At 41.3% G+C, this 20,093-nt stretch overlaps 1 protein-coding gene across 49 annotated transcripts in view; it reads right to left on the reverse strand.

Annotated features, from left to right (window-relative positions):
- AOPEP (aminopeptidase O (putative)) overlaps positions 1 to 20,093 on the reverse strand; it is a 333,384-nt gene that overhangs the window by 50,918 nt on the left and 262,373 nt on the right. For 7 of the 49 annotated variants that reach the window (XR_013383688.1, XR_013383691.1, XR_013383690.1 and 4 more), the window contains one exon: positions 19,364 to 19,511. The exons of the other annotated variants lie outside the window; for them this stretch is intronic. The gene's annotated coding sequence lies outside the window, so the exon portion shown is untranslated. The remainder of the gene's footprint in view (positions 1 to 19,363; positions 19,512 to 20,093) is intronic. 49 annotated transcript variants of the gene reach the window in all.

Genomic DNA, 20,093 nt, shown 5'->3' on the forward strand with positions numbered 1-20,093 from the left:
GGACAAAGCCTCTGGAGGAGTTTTCACCAACGTAGACAGCAAGATAGCCAGAGCAGCCAGCATGGCTGCACAAAAAAAACAAAAATACCAAAGAAGGGGCAAGGCATCAGTTATGACCCCTTTCAGGACTCAATTATACTGCTCTGAGGTTAAGGTTTTTGCATTTTAATAGAAGCCAGAAAAGACAGGCAGGCTGTGTAACTGCTATTTCTTAGAAACAAGTTGGGAGTATCAATTTCAGCATTAACTCTTGAAGTAGAATAGAAATAGCCCCATAGTTAGTTGGTGAAGAGGTTCATCTTCCATAATTCCCATATTGTGACTGCAAGCTCAACCCATAAGTCATGAGGTAAACTGGTAGCAAACCCTCAGATCCTGAAATGGATGTCCGTTTGATTCACACTGAGAGAGGAAGAAGAAACACAGCATGGCTGCTGCCACTTTTTACACCAATGGTCACATGTAGAAAGTCAAAGGTAAAAGGAAATCCCCGGGCCTTTGGCACTCACTTCTGCCATCCATTTGTGAGATCATGACATTAGATCACAGTCGGCATTTATAAAAGTTTACTCTGGTACGTGCAAGATCGTTTCCACGTGAGTTTAGTCAAGGTACACAAGTCCCTGGGAAAGCCAGGATTCCAGTACTCTCTGTCAATCAAGTACCTTTTTATGAGAGGTATAAAACAGATCTTTCCAAAAAAGGCAGAACTTCAAAATCAGTGAATTCAGTTAATCAGAAAAAAATAAAAAGTAGCCTGAATGAACCATCTTTGAAGTCACAAATACAAAACACACTCCCTTCTTTTTCAATAAATTTTTTTTCACTAAGAGACTTAATGGACAAACATGAGAATAGTAAGAGTCAGCAGCTCTCCAGATGACTGGATTACAGGCAGGCTTCAATTCTTTTTTTTTTTTTAATTTTTATTTATTTATGATAGTCACAGAGAGAGAGAGAGAGGCAGAGACACAGGCAGAGGGAGAAGCAGGCTCCATGCACCAGGAGCCCGACGTGGGATTCGATCCCGGGTCTCCAGGATCGCGCCCTGGGCCAAAGGCAGGCGCCAAACCGCTGCGCCACCCAGGGATCCCAGGCTTCAATTCTCTTCTTTACACTTCCCTATATTTCCTAAATTTTCTCCAATAAACAGTATATCACTTGTATTTATTTATTTTAGAGACAGGAAGCATGTACAGAAGCAGAGGGAGGAGCAGAGGGAGAGGGAGAGAATCTCCAGCAGGCTCGGCACCAAGCACAGAGCCTAATGTGGAGCTTGATCCCAGGACCCTGAGATCATGACCTGAGCAGAAGGAAACCAAGAGTGAGTTGTGTCTGACTGAGCCTATCCAGGTGCCCCAACAGTGTATCACTTTTATAACAAGAAAAAAATCTTAATTTTCTTGGCTCAGGTTGGTTTAAAACTAGAAAGGCAGTTAAACATGCTGAACTGAAATAAAAATACAAGAAAGGTGCCACACAGGAAAACAAACTTACTTTATGTAGAAACTGGGAACATACCACCCTGTGCCAGTCGATTCCTCATTCAATCTAGATTTCAACAATTTGAGCAACACAAACCAGCATCCCCAGTGAGCCCCCCAATCAGTCCTGTGGGGGGCACATCGTAGCCCAGGCCATCCTGTGGGGTCACTCATATTTGACCAAGAAACTCTCAGAGACCTATGCAAGGCTAAGCAGAAATTCATGTAGTTCCATTAACAGTGGACTTGGTTACTACACATAAAATTGAATTAAAATTAATTCTAACTCCTTCAACTTCCATGAAAAGGCTGAATTAACCTTTTTCCTCCTGGTGGCCCTGGAGAAGATGCTTATAGCACTGAAATGTCCAAAATATCACTAACAAATGAAGGAGAATAATTACTATTAGAAAATCCGCAAACCTGAATCGTGCTAAAATCGTGAGGAGTTGGTAAAACGGCACATCTCTCAAACCCAGGGACGAAGAGTGACTGGCCTGGGGGCAGGACAGGATGGCAGGTGTCTGAGTGTCCAGGAGGGGGAATGGCCCACACATGGAGGGCACTTACATGAGAAAGCTCCTAGTCACCGCCTTGCTGAGAAAGCACAGGCTCCAAGGGGCTGCTCCAGTGTGTATCAGGGGCACAGCTCCTCGTCAGGAACACACGCAGACAAAAGGGCAAAGGCCAGGAAAACAGAGACTGCTAAGATGACTGAATGTGTGCATCTACGCAACACCCGCAAGGAATTCAGTAATATCATGAGGCCCAACAGCTCAGTTCTTCACCCCCCATCCTACCCTGTGCCTCCCTACCACATCGCTTCTCAGAAATATGGGACTAGCCTCATGATGCCCGCCATGCCCCACTGAGGGGGTACACAGTGATGGGGAGGGTTCTGTGTTGATGAGGACAACAAGCAGTCCTAGGAAGTACTACAGAGCTCACAGCCCTTTGCAATTTACAGCAAAGGAGCACAGCTCAGTGACATGCAGCATCCCGCCCTCCACAGGTATCTGCAAGCTTTGCTCCCCCTGCACCCTCTGAGAGCTTCTACTACCTCCCATTAGCTCTGCCACTCCCTTCCACATATACCTGTAATACAGACCCAAAGCCTGTTGTAACGTAGAACCAATGGCTCTCACGGTACCAGAAATAATGCCTCATTTTTAAAACTATCTTGAAAAGAAATTCTTAGATATCCCAACACACATAATACACATAATGGGAGGGAGACCTTAATAGAATGCCCCATCTGTAACATAAAGGAGAATTAAAAGGAAAGTGGGTCCGGATGCATTAATGTGGATTTCGGTATTTACAAGCCTGCTAACCCTAGAAGACATAAGGAAGCAATAAGAGGCCTGAAGAATCCCCATAAACACACAGCTATTAATGCAAACTGAATCAAGCATGCTGTGTAGTTACTCAGACACAAAAGCACTCCCACTGAGGACAAAGTTTTCTGAAATGGCAAGCATTTGGGGGAAAATTCAACAAAATACAATCCTCTCAGATTTACCTGGCAGTCACATTCTCAGAAAATTCAGTAAATATTAAAACCATGCATATGGAAGAGTCAGGTCTAAGCTCCAATATTGGGATTTTCACCTAACTCTCTGGCAGGCCCCTAAAGAAGTGCAGGAAGCAGCACATTCCCCACCACGCTGGAAAGTGCTATGCACCCCAGGCAAACTATTCCTGTACTTAGCCGCTACAGGCCCAGAGCACCCCCCCCCCCAACTGCTGTGATACCCACTTCATCCCCTGGGACTGGTTCTGCCCATGAGAACTGTTTCTTTATACCAAACTACTCCCCCACATGTCAAAGTGCCAAAACAGAAATGGAAGCCAGGCTCCTCAGCTATCAGAACATATGAGAACATCTCTGTCACTTGGGACTAGGGTACCCCTCATCCTTTCCTCTTGGGAGGTCAGGGTCTCCTACCCCGAAAACACATTGTCTTTACGCAGTCACTGCTAAAACCAACTCTGGACAAGCACAAATTGTTCAAAAGACCAGCAGGCCTGTGGTACGTATCCTGGGGCACCTAAGGAGCAGCCACAGAGCCCACCTAGGAGGCTCGGTCATAACTAACCAAGACTTGGTTGGAAAAACGTTTATTTGATAAGCTCACCACCAGAATAAAACATACCTGCAAATCCTAGAATAAACAAAAATAATAAGCAACTTTTATCATTTGGTCTTGAGAGTACACAGTAATCCCTTCCATGTCAAATGATGTGATAAATTCTTCCTGTACAACTTATGTGAGGCCTTGGGAAATAGCCTTTATTAAAATGGTTCATACAAATACTCCTACTTGCATTTTTAATAAAGAACCCTTAAAAGCTGGGGTGCCTGGGTGGCTCAGTCAGTTAAGCATCTGTCTTTGGCTTGGATCATGATCCCAGAGTCCTGGGATGCAGCCCCACAGGGGGCTCCCTGGCTCAGTAGGGAGCCTGCTTCTCCCTCTCCTTGCTCTCTCTCTCAAATGAATAAACAAAAGATCTTTAAAAAGAACCTCTAAAAGCTACCTAATTCTATAAACTAGAAAACTTATCATTTGATTATTTAAAGCACCATAAAATACGGCTCAACAGACCCATGTGTCTACTGTATATTAAGACAATGTATATAATTAAAAACATAAACATGCAACCTTTGGTGTGAACAAAAGAGAAGCTAACAAAGAAAAGTACACAAAATGAAATCCCTTCTCACAGTAAACTAATTTAATGTTGAGACAATTAACATCTCTCTTGCTCTCTCTTTCACACACACACATACACACACACACCCCTCCATACTTCTATCAATCTACAAAAAAACCCCACATAATTAAATGGAACACTGTCAAACTACTGCACCACTAACTGGTGGTAGAGCCCAGAGATTAGAGAAGACAGAGTACCAAGGACTACAATTTCAGTTAACAAGTGTTAACAAGGCTTGAAAAAATGCAAAAAACCCTAAATACTATAATTTCTACCTTTCTTTTGTGCATAAGAGTACCAAATCAAGAGCTAAAGCTTAAGGTTATTCCTTAAACGTAGCAGATGGTAAGAGCATTGGAGAAACTAGAAACTTCATACATCCCTGGGGAATGTAATAGGGTATAGTTTTTTTTGGAAAACAATCTGGTTGTTTAATAAGTTACACATAAATTTACTGTTAAAGACACTTAGGTGCCTACACAAAAAAACTGAAAACACATATCCACCCAAAATTTTGTGTGAGTCTTTATAGGAGCAGTATCTACCATAGCCTCAAATTGGAAACAACCCCAATGTCTATCAACTGGTGAACAGACAGACAGACAAAATGTCTATCCATGCAATGGAATACTACTCAGGAGTCAAAAGGAACAAACAAACAAACAAGCATGTACTGATATGATCTACAACATGGATGAATCCCAAGATCATTATGCTAAGTGAAAGGAGTCAAATGTACAAGGCCACCCCACCTACTGTAGGATTCCACTGATATGAGAAGTCCAGGAAGGCCATTCTATAGAGAGAAAAAGTAGGTTACTGGTTTCCCAAAACCAGGGGATAGGGGGGAGCAGGGAGTCACTGCTAATGGGTGCCAAGGGTCTGTTAGGGATGATGGAAACGTTCTAAAACTGGATTCTGGTGATGACTGCACAACTTGGCTAATTTATTAGAATTTTACATTATACACACGACACCTAACACAAGCCATTAAAAACATACATATACACACATTCATAGAGCCTCCAGCTGAAGCCCTGGGCAGCTACGCAATGTTCAATCTGTTTTAGTTGTCCCTCTTTCTTGACTCCAAACTGGAAAAAATGACATCAGGCCATTAACATTATGAGAATGCAGAATTTTGCTATTCAATTTCCTCTTAAAGATAATAAAAGAGTATGAGGTGGGGGGAGGGAGGCGTGCAGGGGGAGCAAATAAATCTGCTCTTTCCTCATTATGGAGTTCAAACCGGGTCATGGCCCTATTAGCTGGTGACCACGAGTAGCTTACTTATTACTGCATGCTGCCGGCAGGGGCAGTGCTGGGGCCTGCTAACACAGAGTCCACTGCCCTATGAACATAGGACCTTTGTAATGGGCAAGCCTAGGCCAGGCACTAGGCTAAGCATGCTAAAGGACACTGAACAATTAAGAAATGGGAAACTAGGGAAATGCCTATATTCAGTTAATGCGCTGAAAATCTAATACAAGCCACTTACTTACCTCCCAAACCTCAAAGTTCAGTTTTATTTGTTAAACTCGGTATCAACTTAATAATTTTACATAATGAAAAACCCTCAGTCTGGTAAACAGGCACACCGTGTATGATGCCCTAAGACGACCTATCTTGCCTTTCTCTTCCAGCTCCTACTAAGTCAACTTCTGCCAAGCACCTACTAAATAAAAACTTTCCACTTTACTCAGTTGGGCAGGGCCTTACAGCCAGTGTGCTAGCTTTGCCTTGCAGACTCACGACAGAGCCCTTCTCAGAGGGACAACGGACTGGATGGTATCTGGCACTGCTCCTGTGCATGAAGAACAGACTCTGGGGCCATGACTCAGTGCTGTGGAACTGCTCACTGATGAAAGGGGCAGGGTGACAAGCACATAGAACGACCCTTGAGGACACGGGTCATGGAAGAAATAAGAGCAAGGACAGGTTAGTCAGTATCTGGAATTTCCTGACCTTCCACAGCCAAGACTGTCCCTGCCACCTACTCACAGAGGTCTCGCCGGAAGCTGCGGCACATGGGCCATGTCTAGAAGGTAAGCATCTTAGGACCACCTTAAACGTCCAAGCACAAAAGTTTCTGAATAGGGAAAAAAAAAATAATAGTAAGTACATAAGGGTAAGAAGGCCAATCTGATAGAAATGGTATGCAATTATTTTCTATTAAAGCTGGCAGGATAAAACTCCATCTTATGAAAAATGAAATGCTGTGGAAAACAGTAGAATGGACAGGAAAACGGAAATGCTATATTTATCCTCCTCTCTCCCGGTACTCTTGAGTATTTCCTCAATTTTCAGAAGCAATAGTACTGTTCTCCCTACCAGCACCGTCCCTGCGCTCAGAGACACACACTGACAGACAAACTGGCCAACACACTCTGCTAGCATGGCAGCCCCCCCGCCTTGCCCTGGGAGTAGAAACACACCAGGTCTGGGGCAGGCAGCACTCACACAGGGCCACGCGAATGCACATCTGCACACTGCTGCAGCCGTATCCGCTGAGGGGTGCTCCGTGGGCCTACGAAATCCTTCCAGGTACATCTCACCACTCACAGAAAGGTACAGCACTGCCCAGGAGAATGGGGAAAATGTTCCAGTGGCCTCCTCCTCAGGGGGCCCCACAACGCCATACTGCAAGCAAGCCTGCAGCTGAACCACTGCTCTCTGTCAACAGAGGTAAGAACATTCCAAGAATGCCAAAGATGAATGAAAAGGACCAGCAGTGTTTTCTCATGATTCATTCCCCTCGTTCCAAACCTACTTTCTCTCTCATTCTTTTATCTCTATTTATTTATTTTTATAAATTTATTTTTTATTGGTGTTCAATTTGCCAAAATATAGAATAACACCCAGTGCTCATCCCATTTAAAATAAACCTCACAGAGGAAAAGTAGGGATCAGGTGAGTAAAAGTGGCAACCTGTATAATCTGATAGAGCTAGCTGGCTAACAGAACGTTTGACATGAAAATTATCCTACATAAAAAAATAATTTCTTTCCCATAAAAAATTCAAGCCTGTTCATAATTTAGAGGGCATGTGGAGTTTCAATCCTTAGCAATTAGGAAGCAACGTCAGTCCACTGGGTTTTGTCCAATGACCCTTTTAACTACTTGAAAATGATGTCTGATTATCAAATAATGTGATGGCTTATCTATAAAAACTTCTTTCTAAAAAATATTGATTCTTGATTTACATAAACAAGGACATTCTGAGAAGCCTTTTTAAATCATGCATAATACATCACTCATAGTTGAGACAAACACTCGGCCCATTTCTTCAGTGTCTAAGTGGGTTTCTATTAGTAAGTCTGCGCCTAGGGAAACTCACTATTCAGAGCCAGCTCTACATAAGAATAATAGTTATTGTACACTCAGACCTCTATAGTTGCTGAGGGACGGGGATATCTTAACACTTGTTTTTGAAAACTTCCTGAAAATCTACAGCGCTCAGCTACCAGCAAGCATGGTATTTCTGGATGGCCAGACTTCTTGCCAACTGAGATGACTTTAATTAAGACCTCAACCCAAATCAATAAAACCGCCACTAAGGACTTCAACTAAAACTTTCTTGGAAGAGCCTAGTGGAAACTTCCAACAGAACCCAAGGCAGTAACTGCCTGGGGCAGAGCAGCTCCACAGAGCAGATTCCTGCGTCAGCTTAGGAGAGAGGTGCACCTCTAGGTATTGCTGAGACCTGCCAAAGAAGTAACGGCTGCCTCCCTGGTCTTCACGCTGGGGGACACTCCAGCTGGCCCACAGACACCAGGCTGATGTTCCAAACATGGCCATTCTTCTGTGGCTACATTTCTTGACCTACCCTATTGCTTCTCAGGCCTCCTTCTGTTCTAATACACCACAGATGATAAATGACTTTAACCTCTGACAACAGTAATGGAAAAGCCCATCACCAATAACATTAATAACTACTGTCAGTAAGCAATGAGACAGTGGTAGCTCTTCACTAAATGCTTCATAGTAACTATTTTACAGATGAGGAAACTGAGGCTTACACAGGCTAGTCTGTCCAAGGTTAAAAAAAAAAAAAAAAAAAAAAAACTAGTAAAGGACAAAGATGGGATTTCCGTCCACCTGTCTACGATTTCCATGTTGTGAAGGACAACAGCAGTGGGGGAAATGTACTGAACACTTTCAGTTCCATTCTAGGAGCAGAGATGACCCAGAGGCATCAGCTGTGGCCACCTCCACAGGTGGGTGGAGAAAGAAGTTAGTGGAAACCACACGTGTTCTGGGAAAAGGGAAAAAAAGTGTCCATCCACAACAGATTAACATTTTTCTTGCTAAGAAAACTAGAGTCAGAAAACTGCTTGGGAAGTAAATGCTCTGACACATGAATTCTTTCTACTGAGCTATTGTTAAAATAGCTATTTTAATTTTCAATTCTTTTTTTTAAGATTTATTTATTTGAGAGAAAGAAAGAGAGAGAGAACACAAGCAGGAAGGGCAGAGGGGAAGAAAGAATCCCAAGCAGACTCCCTGCTGAAGGTGGAACCCAAACTCTGAGCTCGGTCTCGCAACCCTGAGATCATAACCTAAGCCATGAAACTGAGAATCAGAGGCTTAACCGACTGAGCCACCCAGGAGCCCCAATTTTCAATTATTCTTTTTTTTTTTTTCAATTATTCTTGATATTAAGATTTACTATAAAGAATGGTCTTTAAAAAATTAGGAAGTGTTTCCAGATAATGCTAGTAACAGTTTTTCAGGAAAAAAAGGACAGGAAAAAGTCCCACCAAGAATAGCATAGAGATAACTTCTTTATTCTTAACACTCATGTAAATGACATGCCTCGCCCTCTTGGAAAATCATTTTGAAGACAAGTAATTAGAATACCCAAGTTCACATAGGTCTATCACACATTCCCCCCCTCCTCTCTGTAATAGTGCATGATCACAAAATAGGTTTGACACAAAAAATTAAAAACTGAGAAATTATGAATATGTGTTCAAAATCTACAGCACTTAGGGTTATTTTACTCTCCTCTCCTCCTACTGCCTTAAGAATCTGAACACAAGAGGAATCCTGCAGCAACAAGTCCGATTTCCTCTCTATTATCCCAAACCCCATAGGATTACTGCAGTTTTCAAAAAAGTGACTATGAAGTTCAGCAAAACCAAACAAAAAACATATCTTTCACCTCCTGTTCCAGGCCTGGTTTGCTCCACCTTCACTTTTTCCATTGAACCTCTCCCTAGGATGGCTCATGATGACAATGACTTTGCATTATGCACAGGGCAGTTCTCTGGGAGCATGAGTCAGAGTCAGACACAAACAGCGCCAGTTCTGGAAACTGCGCCTGCAGCTTCCCTCTAAGATGGAGACAGTGGTCACAACAGCAGGTCTCAACCCTCACCTCCCCTGCTTGCAGGTCAAAGGCCAATGGAACAGGTAAATGTGTGCGTGTGCACCTGCATGCACACCATCCAAGTTATGTGTGCGTGCTGGTACAACAGTAATCCTTTGTCGGGAGACAGTTCAGCATCATTTAGATTTGTTATGATAATCCGGTCCTCCAAGATTGGGTAATGCTACTGCTGACCAAGTCAGTGGCTCAATCTCTAGTGAAGACTCAAAGTATGTGAGACGAGCACCACAGGACTGTCACCCTGTGCCTTCTCTCCAGCCTCTTTCATTTTGCTGGGGGGGGGGGGGGGGGGGCGGGGCGGCGCACCTTCTGCAAGTCTGAAGCAGCTCTGTGCCCATGTTCCATTTCCTTTTTTTTTTTTTTTAAAGACTTTATTTATTCATTCATGAGAGACAGAGAAAGAGAGAGGCAGAGATACAGGTAGAGTGAGAAGCAGGCTCCATGCAGGGAGCCCCATGTGGGACTCAATCCAGGGTCTCCAGGATCACACCTCGGGCCGAAGGTGCGCTAAACTGCTGAGCCACCCGGGCTGCCTCCATGTTCCATTTCCACCTGCACATTTTGGGCACTATCATTCTTTATCTGCCAGTTGAAAAAAATACAAGCAGTTTTTTTCCCCCTAAACCAGAATATTCCTACTCACTTTGCCCTGCCAGCAGTACAGCGAGTTCTGGGAACTAAACCTTTCATAATCCAAGTTCAGCATTCGTTTTATCAATACTGCTTTTGGTGATGGAGGTGGTTTGATTTGGCCTGTAAACTATGGGCTAAGTGAGAGAGACTGAAGAAAAATGTTTGCAGTACATCAAGGTAGGAATATGTGTGAACATGGAAAGCAGCTTTGCATTTTAGAATAAATCACATCAACATAAAAGATATCTGCACAGACTAAAGAAAAGGCATTCGTGGGTGTACCCTCCCTGCACTCCAGAATAAAATGACTAGTTATTTATCCAGTCACATAACGTCTAGATTGAAAGACTATCACCACATTTCATGTTGCCGTTGCTTAGACTGTGATAAGAATCACAAAATTCATATAATCTGTGCCTTGTAAAATTGACTGCTTTAACATGAAAAGCAAACTTTCTCCACGCTCGGAAATGACTGAGCCCTCAACGTCTGACACATTTGTGCCTACCCAAGCCTCCGTACGCTAGGAAAAGGCCCTCATCTGCACATGTTTCTAGAGGTGACAAGGGATGGCATGTAGGGACATCCCAAGTCTACCAGGTCTTCTTTCTGGGCCTCCCTCAGGTTTCCATGGCCTACAACATAACAAAGCCCCGGTGATCCATTTCTCCTCCCTGGAACCCAAGGCTGCTCTGACCCTACCTCCTGCTCTGGGGAACTGCTCAGCTGAAAAGAGCAAAACAAAGGGACAGCTTTGGGCTCTGATCCCAGCCTGGGACCCGGAGCTTCTTGGGGCCTCCATGTTCTCACGTTTTAAGACTAAGGCTGGCCTTCAAGAAGCTGGAAGGTCTTCCCTGAGTCTAACAGCTCAGTCCTGTCCAGCCTCCCAATAAAGTCCTAAGGTGAAACTGGAGTTACTCAACTTACCATGCGACATTCCCCCCAACCCAACCCCGTTTCTTCTCCTGTGGTCTGGCACATTCAAGTGTTTAGGATCTCAAGTGGCTTTCTCAATGTTACAGTCACCAGCACACTCCTCCAGGTGCTTGACTTATAACCTGAAGTTATTTTAGGCAGCTCCTTGGTGGTGGTGATAATTATAGTTCTCTAAAGTTCTCAACCTTTAGTTCCTCCCCACATTCTGTGTGGCAGCATAAGACCAAGATGAGATTTTCACAGATCTAAAAGCCATGTTCCCTTCTTTATTTATTAGAGGGAGGGAGAGAGAGACCACAAGTGCGGAGGACACCGGGGGAGAATCCCAAGCAAACTTCACACCCCGCGTGCAGCCCCATGTGGGGCTTGATCTTAGGATCCTGGGCCGAAATCAAGAGTCGGATACTTAACCAACTGAGCCACCCAGGTGTCCCCCATGTTCCCTTTAACATTTAGAAGCTCAACATGACCAAGAGTCATTTCAGAGAAAATCATTTCACAAACTACCTATACTAGAACTCACTTTTTGTCATGAAATAAATGAAACACTGCAACCCAATGTAGCAAAAGGTAACAGAGGTAATGGAACCTTCCATGCCCTGTAAAGTGACCACAGAGGGCAAGATGTGCCCCATGTTAAGTGCCTTTCATTAGCTGGGCATTTGAATAAGCTCCACTAGCCTTAAAAGAACTTTGTATCAAAATAGTTTGGCTTAAAGATACAAAAGCAAGGAGGACATATTGAGAGAAAGAAAGAATTATAGTTGATCTAAAACAGAGCTTTGCTAGACTACAGATTTTACAGCCAAAAGAGCACTTTGAGAGCTTCCAGTCTGGACAAACTGGAGAAAGAGGCTGATGAAATGCTACAGTAGCTCTGAGAAATAGCGTGAGTCTTCTAGAATAAAGCCAGGAGACTGGGACAAAACATACAAACTTGTAAAAATACTATTGCTACATTTGCTGCAGACCAAAGAACAGTAAGAAACCCTGGCTGATCTTTTTTTTTTTTTTTAATTAGTAAATAACTTTAAGAATGTTTTCCTGTCTCGCTATCAGAGAAGAAAAACCCAAATGACTGGTGTTACTATCCACACCATAAGGTAATCAGACTTTCACAGGCATTTGAAGAGGTGCTGTAAGATGCATTAAATATTTAGTACCTGCCAGCTGTTTTAGATAAGTCACTTAACCTAACTCCCACAAAGCTCTGGTGAGGCCAAGAATCTACCCCTGTGGACAGGATGACAAGCGGTAGCAGTCACCAGGGGCCACCTGAGGAGCCAGGCCTGAGGCACCCAAGGCCTGTGTCCTACAGCGAAGGAGCACCTCTCCAAGAAATCAGCACATCTCTGCAGAAAACAACTGCATTTCATCAGACCAAATTCCAGAAAGGATAAGAATGGATCATTCAACAAAGATCAAAAGAAAGCCACACCCAACAAGGCTATGAAGACAAAGAGGACCCTGAGTCACAGGCAGCCAGGAGTTGGAACAGAAACAGGCTGCTCTGTCTCCAACTGATGCATGAGGACTCAAAGCTCAGTGACTCATTTGGGGATCTTGGGCAAGACATTTAGATTTTCCGGTTCCTGTTCTACTGCCTTCTGATCCATAAAAGGGAGGACAAAAGAACATTAGGGTATGCAGATACCTTCAGGTCGTCACGAGAAAAAAAAGCATTAAGTACAGAAGGCATGGTTCAACTCTCATGAAAATGGCTAAAATAAAGAAGTCTGACAATTGCAAGTGATGATGAGGAGACAGAGAAACTGGGAACCTGAAACCTACTCGCAGAAATGTGACCTGCTACAGGCCACTATAGAAAAGAGTTTGCAGTTCCTTGGAAAGTTAAACACACTCCTACCCTTTGGTCAAGAGATGCCAGGTCTGGGTATCTACCCAAGAGAAGTATGTCTACATGAAGGCAGTTAAACACTATTCATAGGAAGCCAAAACTGCAAAAACTCTACATGTCTGTCAACTAGTAAACAGATCAACAAAACACAGTACATCCACACAACAGGATAAATTGTCATAAAAAGGACCCAACACCGATACATGCAATACTGCCCAACCTCAAAACGGGATGATAAATGAAAAAAGCTAAGTCCAAAAGACTAAAGTGTGTAGATTCTATTTATAGGAAATTTCCAGAAAAGGCATAACTCTAAAGACAGCATATTAGTAGTTGCCTGGGGCTGGGAGTGGGGATGGGGACTGACCACAAATGGACATAAGGGAACTTTCTAGTGATGGAAATGTTCTAAAACTGGACTGTGGTGATGGCTGCACACTGTACGTCTTAAAACTCAACAAACTGGATATGGGCCACTTTTGTGGCATATAAAAGATATAGGACATAAAACTCAATAAACCTGCTAAAAGAGAATCAGAACCACTATCTTCTGTTGTCTGTGGAAGCACTCAGCAACCTTTACCATTACTGTGAGGAATAAACGTTAAAGCTGTGCCTTCAACACTAAAAACTAAAGCCTGTGTGGCTGATAGTTAAGGAGAAAAAAATCAGAAACCAAATTGTGCACAAACACAATCCAGAGCTGTGACTGGTTTCTCTTCTAGATTCTTTCTGCTGTTCCTCATTGACTTCTCCTGTTCCTCATGGAGATCATGAATTTTTCTGGGACACCAAATGAAAAATACCACAGAAAACTAACTCTATGGTTTTCAGTTATAAATGGGCCACAAAAAATAACTGTTGCTTCTTCTATGAAAAGATCTTTTCCCACTTTACGTAGTTTCCTTGATATTAACTACTACAGTTTGTTTTCCTGCTTCATACATATGAAATCTGAACCTTCACATGCCTATGATTTAGAATTTAACATTCTGAGGGGAGCCTGGGTGGCTCAGGTAGTTAAGCATCTGCCTAACCCTGCCCAGGGTCCCGGGACCTAGCCCCGCATCAGGCTCCCTGCTCAGTGGGGAGCCTGCTTCCCCCTCTCCCTTTGCACCCAGCCTTGTATGTGCACACATGTGCTCTCTCTCAATAAATAAATTCTTGGGCAGCCCCAGTGGCTCAGCGGTTTAGCGCCGCCTTCAGCCCAGGGTGTGATCCTGGAGACCCGGGATCTAGTCTCATGTCAGGCTCCCTGTGTGGGTGGAACCTGCTTCTCCCTCTGCCTGTATCTCTGTCTCTCTTTCTCTCTCCCTCTGTGTCTGTCATGAATAAATAAGTAAAATCTTATAAATAAATAAACTTTTTTTAAAAACAGAATTTAACACTCGGAAAAATGTTTCTTGATTTATAGGGATGTAGCACGTTAAAAGTATTTGGATATGCACTTAATGCCATTTTGTGGCCCATCTGACGAGTTTATTTGTACTCATCAGACAGATAAAAGGGGCATATAATTTTTAATATTTTTTTTAAAAGCAGGTCATGCTAAATCTGTGGTGAACACAGTGGGATGCTTTTTAAATGACAGAATATAACACTCAAAAATCACAGGAGGAAACTAAAGAGCTCTAGAACTTGCAGTCACCAAATCTAATTCTGAAACATTCTCATTTCTCATTTTGCCTTAAAACCAAATGTTTAGGGAAGGGAAAACCCCTAAAACTTAATGCAAGTAAAAGGGAAAAAAAAAAAAAAAAAAAAACGGAGTGAGATAGATTAAAAACTCCACGTCCTCAAATCCAGAGGTAGCCTGATCTCTCTGCAGGACTCTGACTGCATATGAGCCACAGGGAAATACTAACTTCCCAGTTTCAGTATGTTCTCACAATCAGAATTTTGAGAACTCAAATGATGGTATCAATTCTACAAAATAACAAAAGTTGAATATACTGGAATATTTGTATTCTGCTATAAACCTGGAAAAGACTTACAGATCATACAAAAAGCCCACAGTGAGAGGACTCCCTTTCCTCACAGAGATCCAAACTGCTCTACATTCATACCTGTTGTTGTACCACTGACATTTGATTCAATCCTGTTTTCTATTTTATACAGTTTTTTACATTCAACTGTAAACTCTTTTGCGCCTGTTTTCCATTCATCTCTGTACTTTATACTTTTATACTTATTCAGGGCTTTGTATGTTGTAAAAATGCAGTGAAGTTAGTAAGTGTTCAAATAAATATAGAATAAGGAATGTGTTATACATGGAATTATATGCAGTACTGTATTTCTAGCTTGGGTTTTCAAATCATCCCGATTCATAAGTGTCAGCAGAATTTCTATGATAGGTTCCAGCCTTACTTGCGAAACATGGATGAATTTATTTTTAAAAATCTCATATTCAAATAAAGACACTAACATTATTTATATGTATGTCAATCAAATCCCTATCTGTGCTTACAAATCAGGTAAAAGCATAAAAATGGATTCAGTTAATTCAGTTACCCAATACCCACCATAACTTCCATGCTGCACATGTAAAGGGTTGCTTTATCCAAACAAGGCCCAGGCATGGAAACTTGAGTCCAGGGTAGCCTCGGGTAAAATGCATCATATACTCCTTAGTTTATGCTACACTGGTTTCGATTTATTTATTACATGCTGCTTTGTAAATGATCTTTGATATGTGTGTGTTTTATCTCTCATGGCCACAAATGACATCTCCTGTTTCTCTGGTATTTTCCAGCAGCTTCTTACACAGGTCTTATGTATAACAAATGCAAGAAAACATGCTGGCTAATAGAACTGACTTGGATTTTCAGCTTTCATTATCTGAAAAACAGAGTTCTATTTTTTTTTTCTGTGTACAGTGCTATTTTACAAACCCTGATCATGTCAGCCCAGTTTTGTGTGGGAAACTAACCAATTTCAGGCAAGAGTGTATGAGGAATAAAACGGAGAAGGCGTTTTCTACATGAGAGACTTTCAAAAAGCACCACTGCTTTGAGGCCAGTAGTTCTCCATGCATGGGCACAGACAGCCTGTTTACCACATGGAATCCGTGAGCATTTATATACTGCTTAGATGCAGACAAAAGACTTCAGAGGGTCTGTTTAGATTTCTCACAAATATAAAGCCAACTCAAATCCAACTACCCATAAAATGAAGTACTCTAAATTCTAAAGTTCCTAACATGGGACTTTGAAGAATAAGAAGAAAGTAAAAAATTTAAAGTGCTTTATATACAGTATCCTAGCTAGTCTTCAAATTCACTCTCTTTAGCAGCAAAAAAGGTTACCACTATTCTCATTTTACAAATGAGGAAAATAAAGCCCAAAAGCCAATTGACAACTGAGAAAACTAACCCATAACGAGACATATTCAAATAACACTTTTGGAATTTAACAAAAAATATCTGGGTGTCCAGGAGAAAAGACCAAGTCACTTTGAGGGACAGAAATGAGACCAGCAGCAAGACAATGGAGTAACATGCTCAAGATACTTAAAACATGAATCAAGAATTTTCTATCTAGTTGAACTGTGTGGAAAGAGCACAAACTTACAAACATTCAAGAACTCAGGAAATGTAGTTGTCCCAAGCTCCATCCTGAGGAATCCACTCTAGAACTAGCTTCAAAAAACCAAAATCTGGGTAGCCTGGGTGTCTCAGCGGTTTACTGCCACTTTCAGCCCAGGGACTGATCCTGGAGACCCAGGATAAAGTCCCACGTCAGGCTCCCTACATGGAGCCTGCTTCTCCCTCTGCCTGTGTCTCAGCCTCTCTGGCTTTCTCTGTGTCTCTCATGAATAAATAAATAAAAATCTAAAAAACAAAACAAAACAAAAAAACACCAAAATCTCTGAAGGTCAGTTATATGAGGGCAGCTGATGAGCATTATGGATTTACTTGCAAATTAAAATTCTGTGATTTTATAAAGCAAAGAGTATCAAGTATTTAATTTCTTCATGCTCTGACATCATAAATCTAATGCAACTATCAAAAAAGTGAGGAAGAGGGAAGAATATATAAACAATACAATCATCTTGTTGACCATGTTCAAGATACTTATCTGGAAGCAATAAGACAATATTTCAAGTCACATGACAGAAAGAGAGGAGGGGCAAAAAAGGTTAATATCTAATTTCACTACTGCTCACAGCAGGAAATCAACACACAAGAGAAAAAAAAAGTGAAGAAGAGAGACCGAAATCTATTATTATGACAAAGTAACCGTTAGAACAAAAATACAAGCCTTCTAAATACTGAAAATGGACAAAAGAAAAAATATACAATAAAACTATATGAAAGAATCAAGGCCAAACATACTCATTAATTTTATAATTAATGTACACTGGCCTAACTGGCCTATTAAATGAAAGGATTTTCAGATGAAACAAAAGTCAAGTGACAAACTCAAGGAGCACAATTAGGTGGCGGTATTGGGACCAGGTCCGGCCTTCCCGGCTCTGAGACCTCTTTACAGAAGGGATGAAAAAGATGACCCATGACAACCAGGAAAGCTCTACCAAATGTGCTTTCACAAAAACCACTGTCATTAAAGAACAAAATAATTAAATAAAAACTGGGACGTTACAATTTCTTATAAATGTTAACAGCCAGGTGTGACTTCATAAGGTAAGTGCCTTGAGTGGGATTCACTCATCTAATTCATTCAACAAATATTTATCAAGGCTGCATGTGATTGGGCCCCTCTCTAAGTGCTGGAGACATGAGGCTTGAGTGTCATTTTCGCTGGGTGCAGACAGAGATCCAAAATATAAATGAAATACAGGTTAGTTATACTTCAAGGAACATGCTAGTGTCTGCCTCCTAAAAGAGAAGATGAATGGAAACCGTAACAGGTCCTAAACTACACTGACACCGGTAGGTGCTACTAAAATAACGCATCTTATTAGTGCCAGATGATACCAGGCACAAAGCAGCAGTCATTAAAATGCCTCAGATGAGAATAATTGCCAAGTAAAGCATTCTATCACAGGAACGTAACTAATGCTTCCTATAAAAGTAACTAAAAAGTCACGAAATTATTCTCTGCCCGCCTCCCCCTTTTCCAGCCAAACTCATGTTTTATATTAAAATGGCTTTCATCTTTCATGGCATAGAAGAGCTGATGGCTGCTGGCATCGAATCTGCTAAAATCAACAACACTGTAATTATCTGCACACTTTCAAGTGTTTTCAAAATACTTGCTGGTTGGGATTTTCCTCATTTAGAAATGTATGCTTAATGCTGGTGGTCTAGGGTTGTCAATGGCTCAGATTTAAAAACAATTTTAAAAAATCTTGCTCGGAGCATTCTTTTCTGCAGCAATTATTTGATTTGTTTAGACCTCACCTACTTTCACACAGCGTTTGCTCCCTGTCTACGACATCCTCACAGTATACTGCTAGTTTGTGGTACTACTTAAATGGTGCATTTACATGAGCAGATACATGCAAAGCACTTAGAACAGTGCTTGACACATGACAAGTGTCAGCTATTATTACATTAATAGTTCCATTCAGATTCTTTTTAAAATATGTGATTAAGTGCATTAGGGTAAGTAAATGACTATACTTTAATTTTCTCTGTTGTGCTAGTCGAAAATGGAAGGGATTTCAGTACACTTGAAATTCTTAGAACATTTTTTTAAACTGCAGATTCTTAAAAAAATAAATCTACGGAACAGATGAAAATTTAATGGTATAAAATCATACAGATAAGACTTCTTTCCTGAGGCTACCAAAAATACATTTTATCAGCAATTCTTCCTTGGTCCAGCTTTAAAAAAGAGGTGGGGTGGAGTGGGCAGAAAAAGCCAAGATCTTGTGAAACCGATCTAACTTGAGATCTGGGTACAGAGAATTTAATAAATTATGTATTTGCTAGAGACTTACAAGGAAAAGAGGGAGACCCCCAAATAAGACCCAGTTCTAAATATTACAGCAATAAAATAACGAATTGCATATTAATAGCACTGTAATGACTCTTTTTGTTTGGTTTCTTTGCAATTACTTTTAATAAATTACTCTGCCTCTCCCCATCTCTCAAGTAAGTTGTCATCCAAAGGCACAATCGGTACAACACAGGACACAAAGCCACTCACAGATAGGGAGGGCGACTGGTGCCTCAAGAGCAGTGACTCATTAGAACCCATAAAGCTTTTCTATGGAGATCAAGTATCAATGAAGCTATTGTAAGAGATTACAGCTATATAAATGTAGACTAGTTATGAATTCTCACAGGGCAAGAGCGCTTTCGCTAAGAGGCAAGGGCACCAATGCCTGGGAAACCATGTTGCCTCAGTTGCATAAGAGTTGCTGCCCGCAGCCTACCATTTTGCTGAATGTGGGGTAGTTCCTACAAAGTGAAGGGATCCTTGATTCAGTCCTCTCTAGATTCCTCTTGTGCCATTTTGCCAAGCTTTGTATCCTGGTGTCTCCAGAGTCAAGCCTAACACCGTCACCGGCTGCTGTTACAGGTCTAAGTAAGAGCCAGATAATTTTTATTAGTCTTAGTTTTCCAGAAATCATAAACTTAATATAAAACAGACCTTTGTCACAAAAGACAAACAGCAGTAAAGCACTTTGTTAAATAGTTTAAAATTTGTACCTACCTTTAACATGTTGAATATTTCAATATTAGAATTGTAATAAAAGCATTTTCTTAAAACGTATAAAGTTTTAAAAGGAGCAATAAATGTAGCAAAATGCATAAATCAAATTGGGTTTTATACACAATTTTTTAAAATCTGTAAATTATTATTCATACCAAGATTATCACTGCAGTTCAAAATCAAAAGTGTGGAGAGAGCAAATGAAATAAAACTCAAGAGAAAATGTTTCAGAATCTAGGAAGCATATTATCACAAAGAAAATAGTACCTGCATTTGTTTTGTCAGACTCAGAAAACAGAATTTATCATTTGGCTCCAACAAAAATGGCTATTAAATATGCTATAAAGTCCGCATTTTCACAACCATCTTTCTAGATCTCTATGTTTCACTCAATATTTCAAGGAAACCTTCACCAAATTTTTTAACAATTTTATGCTCTAGAGTATTAT

The sequence above is a fragment of the Canis aureus genome, chromosome 1 (genome assembly GCF_053574225.1).
Source record: "Canis aureus isolate CA01 chromosome 1, VMU_Caureus_v.1.0, whole genome shotgun sequence".
Classification (NCBI taxonomy): domain Eukaryota; kingdom Metazoa; phylum Chordata; class Mammalia; order Carnivora; family Canidae; genus Canis; species Canis aureus.